This window comes from Sphaeramia orbicularis, chromosome 10 (assembly GCF_902148855.1).
Source record: "Sphaeramia orbicularis chromosome 10, fSphaOr1.1, whole genome shotgun sequence".
Taxonomy (NCBI): Eukaryota; Metazoa; Chordata; class Actinopteri; order Kurtiformes; family Apogonidae; genus Sphaeramia; species Sphaeramia orbicularis.
In genome coordinates this window covers 49,314,371-49,335,786 of record NC_043966.1, presented here as the reverse complement: position 1 = coordinate 49,335,786, position 21,416 = coordinate 49,314,371, and positions in this window count along the sequence as shown.

Below are 21,416 nucleotides of genomic sequence, written 5' to 3'. Positions count from 1 at the left end.
GTCATAAATGACATTCACCAGCATTAAAGAAAATGTAAACAGCAGAGGAGTGCAAATGTGTATTACTTTTGGCTCAGACCTGAAGGAGAGCATTATTCTGAACTAGATCCGAGGTCCGTGGAGAGGCGGCTTGGTCTCCCGGTTCAGCCCGTTTTAGAGCACCTCCCAGGCCCACAGAAGCCGGCCTTGGAAGACCTGATGAGCCTGGAGCTTGGAGGTCCGTGCTGCGGCGTGGTGTACCGGGTCACAGCGGCTTAGTGCACGGTCTGCAAGCTGGCGCTAGAAGCCTGGAGCCCGCTTTGTGCAGGGCACAACGGGCGATGTGGAAGTTGGGTTGGCGTTAATGAAGTAAAATAAAATGACATTCGCCAGCATTAAAGAAAATCTAAACAGCAGAAGAGTGCACATGTGTATTAATTTATGGGTCGGACCTGATGGAGAGCATTATTCAGAACGAGATCCGAGGTCCGTGGAGGACCGGCTTGTTCTCGCGATTCACTGGGTTAGAGCAGCTCCAAGCCCCGCAGGAGCCGGGCTTGGAGGACGCTAAGCGGTGCATGGAGGTCGGAGCACGGCTTACTTCCATGACACTTAAACGGGACTGGACCCTTAAACGGAACTGGTTGCGAGTTCCGAAAACGGAACTGGTTCCGTAAACGGAGCAGTTCCGTTTTCGGAACTCGGAACTGGTTCCGTTTACGGAACCAACTTCACGCTTCAAGTTAGCGGTAACTCTGTTCATGAAGAGCTAAAAAGTTGAAATTCAACCGCTTGACTTACCGTTTGTGGTGTGGACTGCACCGGTGGAGCAGTGCCCTGAAGGGCAGCCCGTACGCCAGCTATAACTGCCCTCTCGATTTCCGAGCCCACCATGTCTCTTCTTTCTGCTGTCGGTGATGTGGGCGGGGCTGAGGCAAAGGGTGTGGGCCAACCTGCCTAATTTGCATATTTTCTAAACATTTAGATTTAGGATTTAGATTTAGATTTACATTTAGATTTAGGATTTAGATTTAACATTTAGATTTAGGATTTAGATTTAACATTTAGATTTACATTTAGATTAGATTTAACATTTAGATTTAGATTTAGATTTAGATTTACATTTAGATTTAGATTTAGGATTTAGATTTAACATTTAGATTTAGATTTAACATTTAGATTTAGTTACATTTATTAGATTTACATTTAGATTTAATTTAGATTTGAGTATAGTTACATGTTACATTTAGATTATTTACATTTAGATTTAGGATTTATTTTTCATTTGTACACATTTTAACAAATGTAAAGAACATGCAGTTTACACAAATTTGTGTCTCAAATTAAAGAAAGATGAGCTAAATGTGAGAAAAGTGAGCTAAATGTTCACAAAATGTCACCTTTAAACAGTAACTGAATTTTACATTCGGGCCCCATAAGTGAAACCACTCCTGATCAATGCCAGTAAGACCAAGGGGCAGGTTGTGGACTTTCGTCGGTGCCCTGACACCCCCCCCCCCCCCCCCCCCCATCACCAGTGAACATCCAGGGAAAGGACAATGAGATGGTGACATCTTAGAAGTACCTGGGTGTTCATCTGAACCATAAACTAGACTGGACTGATAATACCACTGCACTTTATAAAAACAAAGTGGCTATTGACACAGTACTGTGGCACAAAATATTGGTTTGTCTATCACCACAGAGCCAATCAGTGCCCTCCTTATATCGTGTCTAGACCATCATGTACATCCCAAAAAGTACTAAGGCAATCATATGGTGAATAGGTCAATCCAATATACAACAGACATTTAGCTCACTTGGTAATGTATCGGACTACAATGCAGAAGATCTGGGTTTAATTCCCGGTTAAAGTAGCCTTTTTTTTTTTCCTAAGATTTTCAAACAGAACTGAGAAGTCACACTGCACACTACTGCATCTATCTAATATGTAGCTCCACAAACTGCTTTTCTGGTGTGACACAGCAGATGAAAAAGGGTTTGAACTCCGATTCAAACTGTATTAGTTGTGTATGTCATTAAAAGCTGCAGTCTGTTTTTCAATCATGTTTTGTCTTTAGTTCATGAAGACTGCTGTGCACAGACATAAATTATTACTTCATTTACCTTCCACTGAACTGGACACAACAGATAAAGGACTGATGAACAAAATATGGAGTTTGAAGATGTGGAAATGCCTCACAAAAGCATTTTCTTTATCAAGTGAATACATGAAGATCTGTTAGGCAGATGCACTGGGAACTGATTAGCTTGGATGCTAACATTCGCTACCACCAAATTCCTTATATCCATTTGTTTAGAACTTGTACCTTCACTTATCAGCTCCATCATGTTCCTCTATACTGTATCATATGTGAAGTGGTAGAATGACAATTGGATGTGTTTTATGGACTCAGGGACACAGAACTGCAGCTGATTGAATACAGATCAGTGAACAATAGTGTATCCAGAAACAGGAAAGCCAGACTTGAATTTTTAGCATATTATATATTATATATATATAATATATATATATATATATATATATATATGTATATATATATATATGTGTGTGTGTGTGTGTGTGGTGTGTGTGTGTGTAAACAAACAGCTGTATATGTGCTTAACAAAACTTTGAGATTACAGAAATAAACTTCATCTATTTTACATGTGCTCAAACATTTTAGTTTTTTCTCAATCATTCAGTGTCCATGTTCCAGCTTCTTATGTTTAGTTATTTCTCGTCATTTTTTGCCTCTGTTCGCTTTCTGTCGACCAAAACACACTGGTAAAACACTCTAAAACAGCACTATCACTATGCAATTTTACAAGAATTCATGGCAAAAACACCACTAAAACCCGGCAAAACACTGATAAAAGTAGTGTCTCTGACTGACCGTCAGTAGCAGCTCGGGGAGAGGGCACTAAAGGTGCCACCCCGCCTGTCTCACATGAAGAAGACGATAGAAATGACCTAAAATAATTTTACAAAAAATTAATATTTAAAAAAAACGTGACACATGATATAGCCTGCGTGTACCATGTAAAATCTGCATTCAAAACTAGTTTAATGTCTACGGTTGTTAGTGAGCAGTCAAGTCATGTGTTTCCTTTTTGGGGCGCAAAAATCTTGAAGAAAGGCTCTCTGTTTACCATAATACACTCTCACTATAAATGCTACATGCACAGTAGACCCCTGCAGTACAAGAGAGAGGAGCACTCGTTTCGGTGGATGGATGGTCGGTTGGGGGGTTGGCGGGGGGCAAGGTTCGGCCGGTTTCTGGCCAGTTATAATACTATGGGTGTACAGAAGCGAAAATTAAACTTAACGCTCATTTAACTTTTCCCCACCTCCTGAAGCTTCAAACTTATTTTTTTGAGGGGGCAAGATGTTTGTCCTGGCATATTATATTACACATATGTTTAATAAGTCCAGTGTAATGGTAATGATTGTTTTGTATTAAATGTATGGTGTGGTGACAGCAGCGCCACAGCAAAGCCTTACCAGCAGAAACGCTGGAATGGTCAATGGGCTTTCTATGGTATATAAGCTGATCAGACCCCCCCCGACAATTCTTTAAAGTGCAGTACAACCACCCCACACAACTTATTGCCCCCCCCTCCTTCGCAATTTGTATTTGGGTGTTTGTGAGGGTCATGATAACAAAGGGGTGTTTGCTCAAAAAAGATTGACAAACACTGCATTAAGCAACGTTCTTCCGGGTCATCCATGCTCAGAACGAAAACAAAATAGACATAACACTGGGGTGGGAGAAGTTTATTGAGTTTTATTTTGACCTGGGCCTAATATACAAAGATATTAAAACAGTGCTTGGCAGTAGACATGGGTTCGATGTTAGTGAGAGACATCTAAAAAGATTCTTCAGCGAGAGAGAACTTTCACATTGCAAAGCATACTCGGATCTTGCGGTCCTGGTTGATTTCATTAAAAAAAACAAAAAAACAATTGCAATACCCCGGACAGCTTCACAGATAGAGTTCCTTTACGTAATGGCGCTAGTACAGGCACAGAATCCAAATGCAGAACTCAGACGGAATATAAAGTTCAAGGGATTTATTAGTCACAAACAAATGGAAAATGATAATGATTGACACAATTGAGGATTTGATGGAGGTTTTCTTCGGATTCATCCTCCGGGCTGAGGACATAATCCCTTTCTCCGTACGGTTACCAGGGCCTTTTTCCCGACTAGGGAAAAGCAGAGGGAGGTCAGGGACGGAAACAGGTCATACACAGGCAAGCTATCAAACAGGCGACAGGACATAAGGGTAGACTAAACTTACGTACCAGAAGTCAGGCAAGGCGATCAGAACCAGGGTAGCAGATGAGGCAGACAAAACCGACAGGGAGCGGCAGTAGACAAAACCGGGCAGGCAAAAACGGGTCAAAAACAGGTAATCAAACAACAGACAAGAATCAGAACGCTGGTAAGAACTACGAGAGTTACAAACTGGCATCTGACCAGGGCAAGAGACTGACTTTAAATACACAAAAGGGAGGGAAGACAACTAGACAGGTGGCACAAATCAGGGCGGAGACAGGTAATCAGGGGAAAGGTGACACGATCCAGGAAGGGAAGTAAAGACGACAGACAGACACATGGGGGAAATTAACAAAATAAAACAGGAAGTGACAAACAAACATGAAAGACAGACAAGACCAGACTAGCGTCGGCTGCAGGCATGACACTTTAATGCCAATCCACATCTCTTTCCTCACCCGTAGTCCATTTGCATTTCGCATACATCATCAACTCGTGAAGCTGTGTATGATAGGGGTGCAACGGTACATGTCATACCGTTGGTATGCCCCTCACGGTTTGGTACGAGCATGTATTGCGGTATGGCTCTTTTGTAATTTTCAAATGGCATTTCCGGGCAATTCCCCCTTATATTAGAGCTTTGCAAGATGACTGACGTACAGAATTCTTTTGTCATTATAAATATAGTTTTTTTCTTTTGTTCAGACAAGGAATAGTTTTTAGTTTTTAGATGTTACCTGCTTGACAGTTTCTACTGTGACTCCAGTCTTCCTCAGAAGCATCATCCGACGTGTTGCTGACGTGTCATTTATCAGCAGGTCGGCTCGACGGACCAGTCAGAGTCCGTCGAGCCGACCGTGCCTCCTCCGCCTTGGGTGGTCTCTGGAGGAGGGAATCCCAGTGTGAGAGAGGGTGTACACCCCTCGTCCCGGTTGATGGTGTCACTCGCCCGCTTCCTGATCTCTATTGTCTCCTTGATCCAACGTTTGAATTTGTTCGTTTCGGATGTTATAATTGTGCCCTTATCCCAGTCCATGATATGATTATGTCTCCTGCAGTGGTCCGTGATGGCAGATTTTAAGTTCTCCTGTTCTGCTTTTTCCTTTTGAGTCCGTGTGAATCTCCCCGCTGTCTCCTTTTCGCATTCTTTTTGGTGTTCTTTTTTCCTTGTGTTGAATGATCGTCCCGTTTCCCCGATGTATGTTTTGTTGCATGATTTGCACGGTATCTCAGATATGACATTACATTTCTGTTCCGGTGCTATTTTGTCCTTTGGGTGTACAAGTAGTTGGCGGAGTTTCGTGTGTGGTTTGATGACAGTGTTGATGTGGTGTTTTTTCATGACCCTCTGTATGGGTTCTGTTATCCCCCGGATGTATGGTATGGTTATGAAATCTTTTGGTTTATCATCGGTCTTTTTTGTGCGTTTTGTTTTTTTGTCCTTGCTCTTCTTGTCTTTGTTTTTGACTTGTTGTCTTCCTTTGTTGATGGCCCATTTGGGGTACTGACACAGTGTACAGTCGTCCTCAAAATTATTCATACCCCTGCCATTTTTTGTAACTTTTTGTTTTTGTGATGAAATGAATGAGTTTTGTCAAGTTTGTTTGTGACTTATATGTGATACACAAGTGAGGAAATAAGAACAAATGATACTTGGAGAAATACTTTATTTCAGGAGTATTTTATTAGAGGATTTCTAAAAAACGCCATGTTCAAAATTATTCATACCCTAGGTTTATTAAATCCAAAGTCTTTCTTAATAGTCAATAGAGTAGCCTTTTTTCCTTGATAATGGTTCCTGTAAGTGTCCATAAGTTCTCTTCTGTCTCCTGTGGGGTTTTGGTCCACTCTTCCTGGACCAAAGCCTCCAGCTGGGTCCGGTTGGATGGTCTCCTACCCATCACTCTGGTCTTTAGCTCCCTCCACAGATCCTCTAAATGATTTAGGTTAGGACTTTGACTGAGTCACGTCCTTGAACCACTACTGCACTACCTAGGTGGTATGCTAGGCGTCAGTGTCCTGCTGGGACATCCAGTCAGGACCAGTCTAGAGTTTCTCAGCACTTTCACGCTGTCATCCACGACGTTGATATAATTATGTTAAATTCATGATGCCTTGTAACTTCATGAGGTTTCCAGTGCCACTAGCAGAGAAGCATCCTAGCATTATAGGTTATAACCATAGCATTATGTTGCCACCAAAATAACCGAGGTATGAAGGTATCACAGACATCCATCCAGCCAGTATTGCACAAAGGAGTTCTCCATGGATGCAGACACAGGAAGATGGCATGACTCAGGATGAAACATCAGGAGGCTCATCTGGCATTTCCTAGAGCTCTTCTTAACCAAGATCCAAGCTTTTGGTCATCAATCCAGTGATTTGATGAAACAGAGATGGAGTTGTTTGGCCACATGGATGTTGACTGCATCTGAAGGAAGCAAGGAGAAGAACGCAAGCTGAACACAGCCCCAACCATCAAGCATGGTGGTGGCAACATAATGCTATGGGGTTGCTTTTCTGCTAGTGGCACCGAGAACCTCATTAAGATACAGGGCATCATTCAGTTCCACGTTCCACGTTCCACGTCTCCTGTACAGTCTGTAGTCAGACTGAATACCACCCCAGCTGATCTCCTCCTCTCCCAGCCCCTCACTAATGACAGCTACACCCCTCACTCACACCAGCTCACCTTTGAGGAACAATCTCTCTACTGGTCACCATCCCATTCCTGTTATTTTCAGTTCGCGTATGGGGTTTCACACTGCTAAAAGGCATCGTAATATCACCAATCTCCGCCCATTAATATACACCGCAGTCATTGGTGCGTCCTTCTCTATAGGGTTATGGAATTGCCAATCTGCAGTGAACAAAGCAGATTTTATTGCTGCCTATGCCAACCATCACACACTGGACATCCTGGCTCTCACTGAAACCTGGATTACGCCTGAAAACAATGCAACCCCAGCCGCACTTTCTATCAGCCACACATTCTCTCATACCTCTCGTCCATCTGGACGAGGAGGTGGGTGGGTCTGTTAATTTCCAACAAATGGAAACACAATCAACTCCTACCTTCAGTCAAATACAACTCCTTTGAATACCATGCCATCCTAGTGACAGCACCAGTCAAACTTTACATAATTGTCATTTATCGTCCACCAGGGCAACTGGGTGATTTTCCTGATGAGCTTGACACTCTGCTTTCCTCCATCCCAGAGCATGACTGCCCCATGCTAGTCCTCGGTGACATGAACATCCACTTAGACAATCCCAGCTTCTCAGATTTCATGTCACTAATACTCTTTTGAGCTACAGCGGGTTTGCAGTCCTCCAACCCACAAAGCTGGTAAAGAGCTCGATCTCATTTTCACCCGAAACTGCATCACAGATGCCCTCACAGTCACACCTTTACACCTGTCTGACCACTATTTCATTCAGTTCAGTGTGTCTCTCCCTGAAAAACACTCTGCTCCCTCCCCCATGGTCTCTTTCCGCCGCAACCTCCGCAATTTGTCCCCCACCCACTTCTCCACTGTCGTAGCCTCCGCTCTCCCTCCCCCCAGCACTTTTTCCTCCTTAGAGGTTAATGATGCCACTGAGTCTCTGTGCTTTACACTTAACTCCTGTCTGGATAATCTGTGCCCTCTATCTACTAGACCCGCTCGATCCTCCCAGTCCCACCCATGGCTCAATGATAACCTCCGGTCGCTGCGTACCAACCTCAGAGCCGCAGAGAGAAAATGGCACAAAACAAAAAGCTCTTCTGACCTGATCACATTCCAGTCACTATGGTATCCTTCTCATCCAGTGTCACTGCTGCGAAGAGGCTTACTATAAACAAAATTCATTCTGCCAACCGACAACCAAGAAACTATTCTCAACCTTAAAACACTACTCACCCTCCACCTCCACCGCCCACTACTAATCTGACAGCAGACAATTTTGCTTCATTTTTCACAAATAAAGTGTCTACTATCAGCAGTCAGTTCACTGATCCACCCATAGACTGCACGCCTCCTTCTTCAACATCATCATCTCACACACTGCTTCCTCTCCCCAGACTATGGCTACTACTAACTCAACTGATAAAAGCCCAACTGCGTCATTCCCCTCATTTACTCCCCTCACAGAGAACGAGGTGTCTAAACTCCTTTCCTCTAGCCGTCCTACAACATGCCTGTTGGACCCTATTCCATCCAACCTCTTACAGTCTGTAGCCCCTACATATCACAGCACCAATCACACATGTGATTAATGCTTCACTGACTTCAGGAACATTTCCTACAAGTATTTAAACAAGCGCAGGTAACACCACTACTCAAAAAACCTTCCCTCACCCCCACTCAAGTGGAGAATTATCGACCAGTCTACCTCCTCCCATACCTTTCTAGATCATCGAAAGGGCGGTCTTCAAACAGGTCACAGAATTCCTCTCCCAAAATAACCTCCTTGACATCAACCAATCTGGCTTCAAAATCGGCCACTCCACTGAAACGGCTTCTGTTGTCTGTGACAGAAGCCTTGAAAGAGGCTAGAGCAGCAGCCAAGTCTTCAGTACTCATTCTACTGGACTTATCAGCAGCATTTGACACTGTCAATCATGATATCCTGTTATCCATACTCTGGAACATGGGCATCAAAGGCCCACGCACACTCCTGGTTTCAATCTTACCCTTACTGGTCGGTCCTTCAGTGTGTTCCTGGCTAGGGCACACATCGGCAGTTCACCGCCTCACCACGGGGGTCCCCCAAGGCTCTGTGTTGGGCCCCCTCCTTTTTGCCATATACACCACCTCAACTCGGTCAGATCATCCACTCACAACGCTTCTCATATCATTGCTATGCTGATGATACCCAGCTCTATCTGTCATTCCCACCTGAGGACTCCACAGTCTCAGTGCGGATCTCAGATTGTCTCTCTGACATATCTGCATGGATGAAAGCCCATCACCTTCAGCTGAACCTGTCCAAAACTGAACTGCTGGTCTTCCCAGCTAAGCCAACCATACAGCAGGACATCTCCATCACTTTTGACTCCATACCTCTGGCTCCTACCAGTGTAGTACGTAACTTGGGAGTCATGATTGATAATCAGTTGACCTTCACGGATCACGTTGCCTCTGTCACCCGATCATGCCGTTTCACTCTGTTCAACCTAAGAAAGATCAGGCCATACCTAACCGAACAGGCCACCCAGCTCCTGGTGCAGACTATGGTTATCTCCCGTCTTGACTACTGCAATGCTCTTCTAACGGGCCTCCCAGCTTGTGTTGTCAAACCACTACAGATGGTCCAGAATGCAGCAGCACGTCTGGTCTTCAATCAGCCTAAAAGGGCACATGTCACCCCCTTACTCATTGAGTTACACTGGCTACCCATAGCTGCCCGCATCAAATTCAAATCTTTAATCCTAGCTACAAAAATTCTCCGTGGGTCTGCTCCTGTCTACTTAGGTGCACTAATAAAGCTTATGTCGCCCCACGACCACTCCGCTCGTCTGGGGAACGTAGTCTGGTGGTCCCCAGACCTTGTACAAGACAATCCAGGCTCTTTTCATGGGTCGTTCCACGTTGGTGGAACGCTCTACAAGTGCTACAAGAACAGAGTCATCCCTGCCTATCTTCAAGAAGCTCCTGAAGGACCCAGCTCTTCCGAGAGCACCTCCTGTCCTAGCACTTTCAAACATTCCATTTTAAATATCTAATAAGGTTTTCCCAGGACAACCACAGATTCTTTCACGATTATCTCTGGACCTGCTGCGGTGGTCCGGCCTCTCCCTGCCCTCATCATCACCACTCACTTATCCTCAACCGCCTCCATGTGTCTCCCCCTACTCCCCCCTTCTCCCCCTCTCCCCCAGTCCCTATCTCTATCGCTCTCTCTTTTTCCCTTCTCTACTCTCTCTCTTTAACCCCAACTGGTCAAGGCAGACGGCCATCCTCCAGGAGTCTGGGTCTGCTCGAGGTTTCTGCCTGTTAAAGGGAAGTTTTTCCTCGCCACTGTCACCAGTCACAAGTGTTTGCTCCAGGAGGTTCTGTTGGTTTCTGTAGAATTGACTTAGAGTCTGGTTTTGACCAACTCATATATAAAATGTCAAGAGATAACTTTTTTGTGATCTGGCGCTATATAAATAAAATTTGATTGATTGAGTGATTTAATTGGTTTTCCCCTGTAAGTCGCTTTGGAAAAAAGCGTCTGCCAAATGCGTAAACATAAACATACACATCATGAAAAGGAGGATTATATCAACATCCTGGATGACAATGTGGAAGTGTCTGCTGAGAAACTCTAGATTGGTCCTGACTGACGTCCCAGCAGGACACTGACCCCAAGCATACCATCAAGGTAGTGCAGTAGTGTTCAAGGACATGACCCAGTCAAAGCTCTGACCTAAATCCTATAGAGAACTGTGGAGGGAGCCAAAGACTAGCGTGATTGGGTAGGAGACCATCCAACCGGACCCAGCTAGAGGCTTTGGTCCAGGAAGAGTGGACCCAAATCCCCACAGGAGACAGAAGAGAACCTGTGGACACTTACAGGACCATATCAAGAACAAAGGCTATTCTACTGACTATTAAGAAAAGACATTGGACTTAATAAACCTAGGGTATAAATAATTTTGAACGTGGCATTTTTGGAAATCCTCTAATAAAATACTCCTGAAATAAAGTATTTCTCCAAGTATCATTTGTTCTTATTTCCTCACTTGTGTATCACATATAAGTCACAAACAAACTTGACAAAACTCATTCATTTCATCACAAAAACAAAAAGTTACAAAAAATGGCAGGGGTATGAATAATTTTGAGGACGACTGTAAGTGCGTGTTGAATATGTTTTCCTCCTCCTGTCTGTCGTGTTCATCAGTTATGATGGTGCTCGTTCATGTAGTGTTCTGACGACTGATAGTTTGTGTGCTGTGGGGTGTTCTGATGTTCAGAGGAGGTACTGGTCGGTATGTGTGGGTTTTCTGTAACTGTGATTTTAATGCCTGCCGTCTTCTCTGTGGGGATGTTCATGTCCAGGAATGATATGGTCCAGTTATTTCTTCTTCGTGGGTGAATTGTATATTGCCAGTTTTATCAATATTGTTTAAGTGGTCTGTGAGCTCTTGTGTGTGTCCGGTTTCTATTTTTTCCAGAATGTCGTCTACATATCTTTTCCACAGTGATGGTTTGCAGTGTGTGGTTGCTGTGTGGATGGCTTTGGTTTCCAGGTCCTCCATGAAAAAACTGCTCATGATTGCAGATAGTGGGTCTCCCATAGCGAAGCCTTCTTTCTGTCTGTATATTATATTTTGAACTGAAAGTATGTGGATTTGGCAACGAAATGTAGAAGTGTGGATATGTCATCAGCTGTCAGGTTTGTGCGTTTTTTGAGGGTCCGGTCTTGTTTTAAGCGTTCTTGTACGATGTGTAGTGTGACGTCTACGGGGGTTTTGGTGAACAGGGATATGACATCGTGTGAAATGAGGATTTCGTTTTTTTCTACAGTTATATTGTTGAGTTCTTGAGCTAGTTGTTTTGAATTCTTACAGTGGTGTTGTGTTGTGCCTAGGAGGGGTTTGAGTATTTTCTACTAGGCTTTGGAGAGATTGTATGTGACTGAACCGATGCTGTCTACTATTGGCCGTAGAGGGATGTCCTTTTTATGGATTTTAGGGGGTTCCGTATATCCGAGGGATGATGTTAGCTGTGGGTACGAGGTGGTCATATGTGTCCCGTGTTATTTTGTTGTTTTCCAGTAGTGGTTTCAGTAGTGTTTTAGTGTCCTTTTCTTTTCCTCTGTGGGGTCTTTTTTCAGTATTTTATATGTGTTTCTGTCTCCTAACATTCTGTCCATCTGTTGTTCATATGTTTCCGTGTCCATTACAACTGTGGTTCCTGCCTTTGTCGGATGGTAGGATGGTGATGGTTTTGTCGTGTTTTAGTGAGTTTATGGCCATTTCTTCCTCCTTCGTAATGTTCCTGTGTGGTGGTTGGCTGATTTGAGGATCCCTGCTACCGCGTTCCGGAGTTCGCTTTCTGTCCCTGGTTTTGGATTTTATGGCATGCTAGTTCTGTGGCAAGTATATATTCATCATGTGGGTATTTTTTGGGTGTGATGGCAAAATTTAGTCCTTTTGTTACGGTTTTCTCTGATTCCGTGAGGGTGCGTTTTGATAGGTTCCGCAACCATTTTTCATTGGTTTTGAAGTGTGTTTGTCTGGTTTTGTGTCTTATTTGCATTAGTTTTGTTCAGTTTCTTGTGTTGCCAAACTCTTGTTCATTCGTGCGTTTTAAGTGTGCGGTTATTTCCTCCTCCATGATCTTCTCCAGTGTGGGTGGTGCTTGAAATTGTCCCGGTTGAAATCGTCCCGTTGGGGCGTACACCCTCTCTCACACCTGGGATTCCCTCCTCCAGAGACCACCCAAGGCGGAGGAGGCACGGTCGGCTCGACGGACACTGATTGGTCTGTCGAGCCGACCAGCTGATAAATGACACGTCAGCAACACGTCGGATGATGCTTCTGAGGAAGACTGGAGTCACAGTCGAAACTGCAAGCAGGTAACATCTAAAACTAAAACTATTCCTTGTCTGAACAAAAGAAAAAACTATATTTACATAAACAGAAGACAAAATGAACGTCTTTAGTCTTTAGTTGGAACTGGATGCATAGCCCGTCTAAAGCCTTATGCAGTGGAGCCCATCTAAAGCTGGACGCAGCGGAGCCATTAGAGACAGACTCGGCGGAGCCAGGCCCGAGCCCAGATGCAGAGCGCACCTTGTCTACTTCAAACTACCCTTCTCAATATTAACATTAGTATCCCATAGTAAAACCTCCTCTCACATCGACATATTTGTTATTATGACTTTCATCTTCTTCTTCTCAAAAACCTTTACTCTTCTTCGTGGTATTTAGCAGTATGGTAACGGCACCCTCTAGTGGATGGATTGAGAAACGCTCATTCAAATGTACAGGATGAAATATGAAGGGCAGTGATGCATGACATCATTAGAAACAGACGTACCTATTTACGTACATAAAGCAACATAAATGAGCCTTAAGGCTCTCCATCAGCTCCTAGTTATGTTTCAGCACACAGCCAGGCTCCACCCAGCCTCTGCGTCCATACTGTACCATACTGTGAACCGTTACTCAGAACCGCAATATATACTGAACCCTGGATAACCTGTGCCGTTGCATCCCTAGTGTATAATAACACACTATTCATTCCCTTATTCCATGTTTTCACTCATGTGTTGTCTGATATATGTTAGTTTTTATATGGAACAGGTGTAGATCTATACTTTACATCCATGTACAGCCCAACAAAATGCACTGACTATGAAGAAATCTGTTTTAGCATAGCACAGAACTAAAGTACACTGAGTCAGTGAATGGCACATGGATCCATTATCCCCCTAACCCTAACCCTAACACCAGAGTCTTTGATATAAACAGAGTTGAGACACTTTCATAGACTCTGGTTGTAAAAAAAAAAAAAAAGGCAAGACGAATATGGATGTACTTCCGGGTTATGGAGTTATGGATTGTTCCAAAGATTGAGTGTAGCTGTGTTCAAACACATTCTTTCTATTGCAGCTGATCTAGCAATTCCATTTATGTTGTAAATTCGTTTTCTTTGGTATGTGTTAGCATTTGTATAAATTTATATCTTAAACAACTGTTAAGTTTGATTTTCTGTAGTAGAACAATAGTTAGCTAGCTTGACTTGGCCAGCTGTTGAGATTTAACCACTATAACCACAAATTATGGAGTTTTTAAGATTAGGTAATGTTAGTACAAATGTTGTTATCAGTGGGTTTTATTGTAGTTGTTTTGCTGAACCTGGGGCCTGTTTCACAAAACTAGGATTCCGTCATCCAGGATGACTGACTAAGCCGCGTTCAACGAATCCAAAACATGGGAGTCCAGGCTTAATCGGTTTCACAAAGACCAAGCCAGGATGAACAGACACGGATTCATCAAGCCAGGTGTAACTCATCCTGGATAAGTGCGCGCACCCGGCTTCCTCAATAGACCCCGACATCGATCACAGATTCACTGATTCACCATGGCAACTAGAGCAGTGGACTTTATCCCGTCAGATGCAAAACTCCTCACTTTGGCTAACGAGGAAGTAAAGGACCGAATCAAAAAGAAACACAACACCGCCACAATTACAAAAACAACCAGAGACAGCGTGGCGAAGGACTACAGACAGCCTGAATGAGTAAGTAGTGCACAAACACACACTGACCGCTCCGCTGAAACCATCACAATTACAACCCAAATAGTTAATTAACATCTGTGAAAACGGAGTTGTGAAATTGTAAGTTAAACTAACTGTAGATATGAGTGAAATTGTGTAAATGTAACTGCATCAGACTGAATAACTCTGATAAATAGATGAGCTTGCTGACTTCAGTGAATTTACCTTTGGGATAAATAAACTTATCTTATCTTGTTTTATCTTATCATGATTCATGACTTTGATATTGTTAATTAACCCATAAAGACCCAGACATCAATCACTACTGATCTAAACTGTTTAATCCCTGTTGATCCACTAATCCTATTAATCCATGTCAATAATTAGCGGAAAATACAGTTCTTCATCCTCTCATGGTCATCAGATATGACCCATTTGGACGTTCAGAGGCTCCGTAGTGAACGTGGAAACACCGTCATCTTCTACAACATTGATTCATCAGTCAAACCCATGGAGTTGGATCAATGACAGTGGATGGACACACTGGGTTTATGTTCAGTTAATGACAGATTGGACTGAAAAAGACACTGTTTATTCAGTTTGATTTGTTTCTGATAGAATAACCATCAACTGTAATCTGATCTTTAATTAACATCTACATGATCAGTGAATTAAATATAGGAAAATATCTAATTTATACTGATAAAATACAAACTACAGAAGATAATATTATAACAGATGGAGACAAATCACTTAAGAAAGGTTAGATATAGAGAAAATTCATTTGTGAACTGACATTAAAGTAGTGCTGGGCCTTTATGGGTTAATGAACACTGTTCATTGTTTGTGATGTTCGTTGTTTGGTTTAATATTCATCTTATCATTTCAGATGGTCCATGCTGACTGTCTCATCAGTGTTGTGTCTCAGTGGTCTGGTTCTGGCTCGGTCCATGACTCCTGAGTCTATTGGACCTCTGGAATCTGTCAGCGCCGATCACAAGGTGAGCCACACAGCCTCTATTAACAACCACTGTTTCCATCAGATCTGTGTCCAGAATGTCACTATATTTATGAGGTTGTGATGCTGAGGTTTTGTGTTGACAGGTGAATTGTCTGGTGTGTTTCTGGGGGACAGGGGGTCTACCTACCATCGTTTTCTCCTGACACCATACACAGACCCCCAGGAACCACAGCAGGCCTACAGGACAAGGACCAGGATCCAAAGGACCTTTGACCTCCTGAAGGAACGCTTTCACTGTCTTCACCACTTAAGGATCAGCCCTTTGAGGTCATGTGACATCACCGTGGCCTATACTGTCCTCCACAATGTGGCCTGAGGAAGGAGAGGGAGGGGGGGAGGCCCCCCCCCCCCCCCAAAAAAAAAGTGCATCACACATAGACTGGGACAATCCTGCCATCTTCCCTGATGACCACAGTGATCAGCTGGCCAGGGACCAATATGTGTTCAATTATTTTAGTTCAGGTGCATGATTTAAGGTAAATATGTCCTGCAGGGGCAGAGGGATTTGTTTTTTTTTTTGTTTTTTTTTTTTGTTATTCAATTTAAATTGATTTCGCCTGTTTTGACGTTTGTGTTACATACTGTGTATATACTGTGTGTATACTGTATGTATACTGTGTATATACTGTGTGTATACTGTGTACATACTGTGTGTTTACTGTGTGTACTGTGTTGCAGGGAGGCTACTGCATCCATTCATTTATCTGTTCATTTGTTACGTATGGATTTGTCTTGCATTTCTTTCAGTGTATAGACATGTGGGCTGTATTCTACCTTTAGAAGTGTATTTATTCTTCTGTTCTATCATATGCTTTGGTTCTGTTCTTTCTATCTTGTACAGTCACTGTGTGACTTCAGTTTTAAAGGAGCTGATGGTTGTACTTGCTTTGATTGATCCTTATTCAATAAAGGAACATCATGTTACTCTTTGTGAATTAATATTTATATGACATACATAGTCTATGGGAAACTGTCAGTTACCTAAGTATAAATAATACAGAGACTGAAAGGGTCAATGTAATCAAATTCCTTGGAATAACTATACAAAAGAAGTGAAGATGTTGTAGTGCATGGAGGTGTGGGTGAATACTGACAGAACTAATACAAATCCAATCAACATTATTCAGAAAAGGCCAATACCACTGATCAATACAGTATCCTATAGGGAACACACACATCAGTTTATGATCAAACTAAAAGTTTTAAAGTTCGGTAACTTAGTCTACTTTAAAACAAAACAATTCATGTTGAAAATTTAAAAAATCGGTTTGCCTGTTCATATTCAGAGCTTGATTAAAATATGGGAAATTATTTCTAATTTCAGTGGAAGTCGTGTTCAATAAACCTTCTGTTAGAACAAATATGAAGACATTTAGGGCCGGATCTATCAAAGGTTTGCGCGTATTAGAATGTGTGCAAACTCATTGCACGCGCAAAAAAATGTACAAACTGATTTACTAACAGTGCGCAATAAGGGTTACGTCTTTCAAAGGTGCAAAATAGCGCATCTGCATCCAGTTAGTACGTTTACCTCAATGAATATGCAATATGGGGCGTTTACACGCAGTTGTGCGTGTTGTGGGAGGAGAAAATGTAAATATATTAATTTAGCACTCGCAAAGTGATTTATCAAACCCAAAAGCAATTTTGCTCATAGAAACTGCCTCTATATTTACCACGTCTCAAAAGGAGGTGCAAACGGTTTGGATGCGTAAGTGCGCACACATAGTGTCATATCAGTCCCCGGACTTTTACTTGTTTGTCTGTCTGTGTGTTGCTTCCTGTTTTATTTTGTTAAGTTTCCCTCATGTGTCATGTCTGGTGTCTTTACTTCCCTTCCCTGATTGTGTCCACCTGTGCTGATTACCTGACTCCTCCCTGATTGTCTCCACCTGTGTCCAATTGTCTTCCCGCCCTCTTGTGTATTTAAACCCTGTGTTTTCCCCTGTTCGTTGCCAGTTCGTTTTCCTCCTTTTGGTGTGATAACTTACCAGCGTTTTTGGATCCTGCCTGTTTGCCTGCCTGTTGTGACCCGTTTTGCCCTTCAACCACCGTCTCTGCCTGTTCCTCGTCTGCCTGCTCGTCTGTCTTTGACCTGGTTTGTCCATCACACCTGAGAATTCGCCTGACTCCTGTCTGTTCATCCGCCTCGGCTCTCTATCCTGGTTTCGACCCCTGCCTGGACTATCGGTACGTGAGCCTGCCTATCCCTATGTACGTTTGCCTGTCTGATTGTCCGCCCGTGTATGACCTGGTCTGCCCCCTGACTCTCCTTTGTTCTCTCCTAGTCGGGTTCCCCTCGTGTGCTCCCGACCTGGGCTGTAAAGTGGTTCACTTGAAATCTGAAGCCGAGACGATTCCCTAACACAGTCCAGCTGAAGAATTATCCATTGCTTTCCTGTGTGAACCTATTACTCTGACTGTATCTAATAAATCCCTTTTAACTGTATTCCTGTCTGAGGGTCTTGCATCTGGGTCCAGTTCACGTACCATCAGTCCTAACAGTACGAACTGGCCAGATATGGACCCAGCAGACCTTGACCAGGTCCGGGAGGCAATTCGGGCACAGGGGCAACGGTTAGGGGGGCACGAGCAGGCGTTACAAACCCTCCTCGACAAAATGAACCAGCTCTCTGCCCAGATCGCCCAGTCCTCCCTTACTCAGGCTTCGGTGCCGGCCCAGTCAGCTGAGTCTGTGCCTCCTGCTTCGTCCGCACGAGCCCCGGACGAACCTAATATCCCTCCTCCGAACAAGTACTCAGGTAACCCAGAGACTTGTAGGAATTTCTTTACTCAGATTCAGTTAATCATTGAGGCTCAGCCACGGCGTTTCTCCAATGACTCTGCTAAAATAGCGTACGTGGCTAGTTTATTGGAGGGCCCTCCCCTAAGTTATTTCAACGTCTTGTTGGAAAAGGAATCCCCAGTGGCTCGCTCCTATTCCAGATTATGTGCCGAATTTAAACGCGTGTATGATCACCCCGTTCGGGGTCAGCAGGCTGCCCTACAGCTTATGAGACTGAGGCAGGGGGAGCGGACGATTAAGCAGTATGTGTGTGAGTTCCGTTCTCTGGCGGTTGAGTCAGAGTGGAACGAGAAAGCTTTAATAACTGCTTTTCAGTCGGGTCTCACTCGATCCATCGGACGCGAGATGGCGCTCCGTCAGGAGTTAAGGACCCTGGATGATGTCATCGAGGCTGCCATCCAGACCTCCGACCAGATGACCTTCTGGAACGCGGAACCGTCACAGACCCATCCGTTATCCCAGGCGGCTGAAGGCAATCCAACGTCAAGACTCCCATTCCCGGTTACTGAGGCAGGTGACGGGCCTAAGGAGGAGGCCATGCAGCTGGGTCGCACTCGTCTCTCTGCGGAGGAACATCGGCGCCGTCTAGTGGCAGGGCTCTGCCTCTACTGTGGTCAGGATGGTCATCGGGTTGCTAACTGTCCCAGCAAGAACAAGTCAGCCACAGGTGAGGACAGATTAATTAGCCGAACTGTATGTGTTTCCGACTCTTCTCGTCTGCAACCTATGATTCTTCTCAGTTCTGCCTCCCTGTCATTACAGCACACCGTGTTAATAGACTCCGGTTCGGACGCCAATCTAATGGACATCAGCCTCGCCCTGAAGCTGGGACTCGGTCTGATGCCCCTTGAAAGACCGCTGGAGGCTAAAGCTCTAGATGACCGGTTAATTTGCCGTATTACCCAGCGCACTCAACCTGTGACTGTCCGGTTCTCTGACGGTCACTCAGAATCTCTGTCCTTTCATGTGTATCAGTCTGAGGCTCACCCCCTTATTTTAGGTTTCCCCTGGCTCCAGCGTCACAACCCCTGTATGGACTGGAGCACAGGGAAGGTCCGGGCATGGGGGGAGGAGTGCGCCTCTTGTCTAGTAGGGGGTATTCAGTCTGAGCCACTATCCCAGTTTCCCCGTACCATGGTGGCTTCAGTCCAGTCCTTTAAGGTGGATGAGGCGGATTTCCCGGCCCTCAGTAAAGTACCAGAACAGTATCATGACCTGAAACAGGTATTTAGTAAGACCCGGGCTACATCTCTACCCCCACACAGACCCTACGACTGCGCCATAGACCTCCGGCCTGGAACCTGTCCCCCTAGAGGGAGGTTATATTCCCTGTCGGGTCCAGAGACCGCCGCCATGCAAAAATATATTGATGAGTCACTGGCAGCAGGGTTAATTAGACCGTCCTCGTCGCCTGCAGGGGCAGGGTTTTTCTTTGTAGATAAGAAGGACAAAACTCTGAGACCTTGTATTGATTAGAGGTCTCAATGAGATTACTATCCGTAATCGATACCCGTTACCCTTGATGTCATCTGCTTTCGAGCTCCTGCATGGAGCCCGGATTTTTACCAAACTGGATCTCAGAAATGCATATCATCTGGTGAGAATAAGAGAGGGAGATGAGTGGAAGACGGCATTTAACACCCCTAGTGGACACTATGAATATTTGGTGATGCCTTTTGGTTTGACTAATGCTCCTGCTGTCTTTCAGGCCCTAGTTAATGATGTCCTCCATGATATGCTTAACCTGTTCGTGTTCGTCTATCTGGATGGCATTTTGATTTTCTCCCCGATGAGAAGTCACATATCCAGCATGTCCGTCAGGTCCTGCAGAGATTACTCGAGAATCAACTGTATCTTAAAGCCGAGAATGTGAATTCCACCGGTCCTCCGTCTCCTTTCTTAGTTCATCATTGGTGAGGGGAGTGTCCAGATGGGCCCGGAGAAGGTCAGCGCCGTCAGGGATTGGCCCACACCCACATCTCGCAAAGAGGTACAGAGATTTCTGGGGTTTGCTAATTTCTACCGCAAATTCATTCGGGGGTTCAGCAATGTGGCTGCCCCCTTGCACTGTCTCACCTCCCCTAAGACTGTTTTCAGTTGGAGCCCCGAAGCCGAGGAGGCGTTTGGCCGCCTTAAAGAGGCTTTCACATCAGCACCGATCCTGTCCGTCCCTGATCCGGCCCTGCAGTTTGTGGTGGAGGTGGATGCTTCTGATGTGGAGGTGGGAGCTGTCATCTCACAGAGATCCCCGAGTGACAATAAACTTCACCCCTGTGCTTTCCTGTCACGGAGGCTGTCTAAAGCTGAAAGGAACTATGACATCGGGAACCGGGAGCTGTTGGCCATCAAGGTGGCGCTAGAGGAATGGAGGCACTGGTTGGAGGGAACAGAGGTCCCATTCCTGGTTTGGACTGACCATAAGAACCTGGAATACCTGCGTTCCGCTAAGTGTCTTAACTCCAGGCAGGCCAGGTGGGCTCTCTTTTTTACCCGTTTCAATTTTTCCTTGTCCTATCGGCCGGGCTCTAAAAATGGCAAGCCTGACGCCCTGTCCAGAATGTTTTCTGCCACTGAATCTGTCCTAGAACCTGCAACTATTTTGCCAGAGTCCTGTGTAGTGTGGGCTTTTCAATGGGCTATCGAGAAGTCTTGTTAGTGGAGCTCTAAAAGACTGTGACGTCCCGGAGGGGGTGCCACCGGAGTCGGCTGTTTGTCCCTGTTTGTCTCTGCCGCAGGTGATCCAGTGGGCTCACACTTCCAGATGGCTCACACTTCCAGAATGGCGTGCCACCCAGGTGTTCGACGTACGATGTTCATCATTAAACAGCGGTTCTGGTGGTCCGGGATGGACAAAGAGGTGGCTGAATATGTGGCCGCGTGTCCCACCTGTGCATCATGTAAGCCATCGCACGCAGCTCCAGCCGGTCAGTTACATCCCCTACCAGTTCCTAAGAGGCCATGGTCAGATATTTCCCTGGACTTCGTGACGGTTCTGCCCCCCTCAGACGGTAACACCACTGTACTCACTATTGTAGATAGGTTTTCTAAAATGGTTCATTTTGTCGCCATGCCTAAACTCCCTACTGCGAAGGAGACGGCTGAGGCTCTGTTGCTTAATGTGTGTAGAC